General features: G+C 48.1%; 1 protein-coding gene across 1 annotated transcript in view; it reads right to left on the reverse strand.

Annotated features, from left to right (window-relative positions):
* Nucleotides 1-453, reverse strand: part of Paqr8 (progestin and adipoQ receptor family member VIII) — a gene marked incomplete in the record, with an annotated part of 52,211 nt that extends 51,758 nt beyond the window's left edge. The window contains 1 exon segment of the mRNA XM_005377925.2: nucleotides 436-453.
* Between the last annotated feature and the right edge of the window lie 3,688 nt (nucleotides 454-4,141).

Below are 4,141 nucleotides of genomic sequence, written 5' to 3' on the forward strand. Positions count from 1 at the left end.
CCTGCCCGGGGCGGGACGCGCAGCCGAGCTCGGGGCCGAGGAAGTGCGCTGACGCCGCTTCCTCCGCCCCGGCGCCCCCTGGCAGCCCCCGCCGCTGCGGCGGGGGCGCAACTAATTTCCCCCGCAGTCTCCAGGCCGGTAGGTCCCGGCGGTCTTTGCCCAGCCTCGCGCGAACCGCCCGAGCCATGCTGTGCCCCACCCCACGAAGGCCCCTGAGCGCACACTGCCACACCCCGGGGGCGGCTCTCCCGTGCGGCGCCACACAAACGCGCGCTCACTGCTGCACCGGGGAGCCGAGATCCCCAACCGCAGCGGTCCCGCCAGCGGGGGACCTGGGAAGTGGGGCCCCCACTAACAAATCGGCTCGCCCCTGGTGTTGAAAAGCACGGCGCACTGCCGGGAGAAGGGCCGGGAAGAGGCCCGCAGGGATGTTACCGTAAGAGATTCATCGACTTCATTCCTCCTCCCTGACAGACCTCATTTTGGTCTGTTGATTCCTGGCACTGTCCCTCTACCCCGCCCTGCGTCGGGGACAGCTCTAACCGCATCTCCGCCAGTGTTGCTACTGTCCTAAACGTTTAGATATCCACTACTGGATACTCTGCATCAGAGTATCAGCCGGCGAAGAAAGTAGGTTATCTCGCAGGATTGTTTCGCTTCCTTAAGTGAAGGTGTTGGGGTTCTGAGCAGGTTTGAAACAGAGTCGCAACCAGGAACGAGTCCAGGGCCTGTCTTGGACCCCAGTCCCGCACACAGACACGGGTGGAAACGTCACGGGAGGCCTGGGGCAGTTTTCTGCCTCCATCTTTGCTTCACCCCGAGAGGTCAGGGTACTCTCCTATGTCCCCCAAAACGTGGGCCTGTGACACCAGGAGGCATTCACTTTTTAGCCAGTGTTTAGAGTTGTACAACAAAGGTGATTACTAGTAGGTAAAGCAAACAAAATTACAGCTGAGCAAATCCGAAGGCTCAGTACAATTGAAGAGAGCTGATGAGCCTGTGAAATGCACTGATTGTTCTTTTTTTTTTTTTTTTTTGTCTTTTTGAGACAAGGTCTCACTCTGCAGTTCAAGCTGGTCTTGGACTCAATTTATAGCCCAGGCTGGTCTCGAACTCACGATGATCCTCCAGCTTCAGCCTCCCAAGTGCTGGAATTACAAGCGTGGGCCACCACACTGTGCGCACTGATTGTTCTTGCAGCTTTTTTTCCTCCAAGAGAATTTTTCTGCAGTAAGAGCCTTTTTTTTTTTGGAACCGGGAGCGGAACTCAAGACCTCGCACTTGCCGGCCAGGCACCGTGCCGCTGAGCTATGTCCCCAGCCTTGCAGTAAGCGCCTCACAAGGTCATCACCTAATCTTTCTCAGAGCAGCAAGGTTCCCTTTCTAACCTTTGTCAAAGGCCATGTGACCGTGTATTTAAACAGGAGGTGGGCCTTAACTGTGGGAGGGGTTCCTCTTCCTGAGAGCCACTAGTACCAATAGTGCTTTTCCGCCTTTGGTGCCTCCCTCCCCATTAAAACGACCGGTGCTTTGCAAATTCTTTCCACTTTCTCCTGTGAGGTAATGGTCTGCTTCAGTTTGGGCAGTAACAGCGATGTTTGGGTAATTCTGGACAGAAAAGTTCTAGAGTGAGCTTTCTACTTTGGAAACATAACAAAAGCCTGTCCGTTCCTTCACAAAGGACATGCAGAATGGCTTTGCTTTAGGGAACTTCTCAGCTACCTTCCTTCCATGTAACATTCCCACCAGGCAAAACTTCGACCTGAGTTTTTTATAAAAGCCGGCAACCAGTGAGACCTCAGATCCTGAAGTGTTTCCCCCAGAAGGCTCTGCTCTCTGCTAATCCAATCAAAGTTCCATCAGACACCAGCTGACCTTGACAGCCACAGATACAGGCAACAGGCAAAATGGTTTAAAAGTAGATATGCAAGATTAAGGAGATATTTTGTCCCCAGTCACTAACAAAATAATTAGATATTTTATGTTGTGTACATACTGAACTGACAATGTTTTTATAAAACTTCTACTTTGCGTTTATAGCATTGCTTTTGCAAGAAGCTCCCAGTGCGTGTGTTGGCATCACATTACTAAGCATGATACGTGTGTGGAGTAAGAAAGGGTAGGAGCTGTTAGCCTTACCGTAACAAGAAGAAGTGGAGGGGCTGGGGATTTAGCTCAGCGACACAGTGCCTGCCTGGCAAGTGCAAGGTCATGAGTTCAATTCCCGGTACTGGAAAAAAAACAGACCTAAAAACAAGAAGAAGTGGAAATGTAACTTAGATACAATCATTTGCCTGGAACATCATTTACTGGCTTATACTGGTCTATTAAAATAAAACCTACATGTGAAAACATTCAATAAATAGAATTGTTTAAAAGCTCTAATCATTATTGTTTTCTTTTTACATCTAATGGAAGGACTGGAGGGTCGTAAATTTCTTCACTGTGTTGGCAAAGAAAAGGTACTTAGAAGAGAAACAGTGGTTAACATCGCGAGCTTGGAAGCTAGCTTGTCCTGTGTCTGAGACCCAGTGAGACCCAGCTCTTTAAGCCTCTGCTAAGTAACCTAACCTTGCAGTGCTTTTGGATCCTTATCCATAACATAGACATAACTACCCACTTTCTCTAGTTATTGCTAGAGCTAAGTGAACCGACACACCCTATACACTTAGCATGGTGCATACCACAGGAGAAGGGCTTGAGAATTGTGGGTAAAAGGCCAGAAGACTGAATGGAAAGAATTCAGGGAAACTCGGATATCTGTATATTTTTCAAGCCTAAAGTCAATCCTGTACGTTCCTTGACATTCTATCATCAGAGAGCCGCCCATCCTGGCCAGACTTTTAAAGTTGTGAGGCTTTGTATCTGATCTCCCACTCTCTGATGTAAAGACTTCCAGAGGGTAAGTATGTAGGGATGAGTGATAAAGTGACCAACCAGGAACTTTTTATGTTCTTAATAAAACAGTGAAAATTCCTAAATTACAACAACATCTGATGTGTGTGTTAATTTTGTTTTTGTTTTGATATAAGGTCACTCTGTGGAGTTCAGGCTGGCCTTGAGCTCACTATGGAAACCAGACTGGCCTCAATCTCATGGTAATCCTCCTGCCTCTGTCTACCAAGTGCTGAGATTATAGGCGTGCACCACCCTACCCAGCTGTGTTGTGAATTTAACACTTCTTCCTAAACTAAACTTCTATTTAGGAAAGACATATATAATTGGATCATAGTAATTTAATGACGAATAATAGTATGGATATGGACACATGAGACTTTTTCTTATTCTTCAACAGAAGTTTGCAGCTAAAAGTCTTATGATGGATGGCACTGATTGCGCCCCTTCCCCCATAAAACGTCCCTCAAATTTTATTTCTTCTGTTCACTTTGCTCCTTTAAGAGAAGAGAGGGAGTGGGGAATCCCTGATCATCTGGAAAATCAGAAGACTTGAACTCCAGACTGATGGGGGAAGTTTAGAGAAATAAACATTTTTCATTCTGCCCAATTCTGTCTGGACTGTGTAATAGGACACGATTTTGGAGGGAAATCGCTCAGATTCAGGACTGGTGAAAGAGGCGTGTGAACTCACTCAGGATGGAGAACCGCGGCTTGACTCCGTGGACTTTGTCACACTGCAGTTAGTGGATGACAGCTGTGTGGAAGCGCTCAGAGTCCCCTCCAGGGGCAGAGCACTCTCCCCATAGCTCTTTAGTTGAAACCTTTCTCAAGGAGACTTATCTTGGCCCAGCTCCTTCAAGTAGGCTGGGAAGATGAAAATGGCCTTCTTGGCCGAGATGAGTGATGATTGCATTATTCCTGCTTGGTTCTGGCACGGTTTCAGGACTTTAATGATTTACCAAGGCAAAAAATCAATGCAGAAATTGACCAGTTTAATTCAGCTCGTGTTTACCAAGTCTGTTTTCACTGTTGATGGGTGAGCTAGGGAGCTGCGCTGGCCTGTGGGTATGGCCATCTCAAAAGCTTTGGAGACTGCTGGGCGGGGTGGCACCCGCCTGTAATTCCAGCACTTGGGAGGCTGAAGCAGGAGGATCCTTGTGAGTTTGGGCTACAAAGTGAGCTCAAGGCCAGCCTGAACTCCATAGCTTGAACCTGTCTCAAAAAAGGCAAAAAAGGGGCTGGG

The sequence above is a fragment of the Chinchilla lanigera genome, unplaced genomic scaffold (genome assembly GCF_000276665.1).
Source record: "Chinchilla lanigera isolate Chin_1 unplaced genomic scaffold, ChiLan1.0 scaffold00010, whole genome shotgun sequence".
In the NCBI taxonomy this organism is placed as follows: Eukaryota; Metazoa; Chordata; class Mammalia; order Rodentia; family Chinchillidae; genus Chinchilla; species Chinchilla lanigera.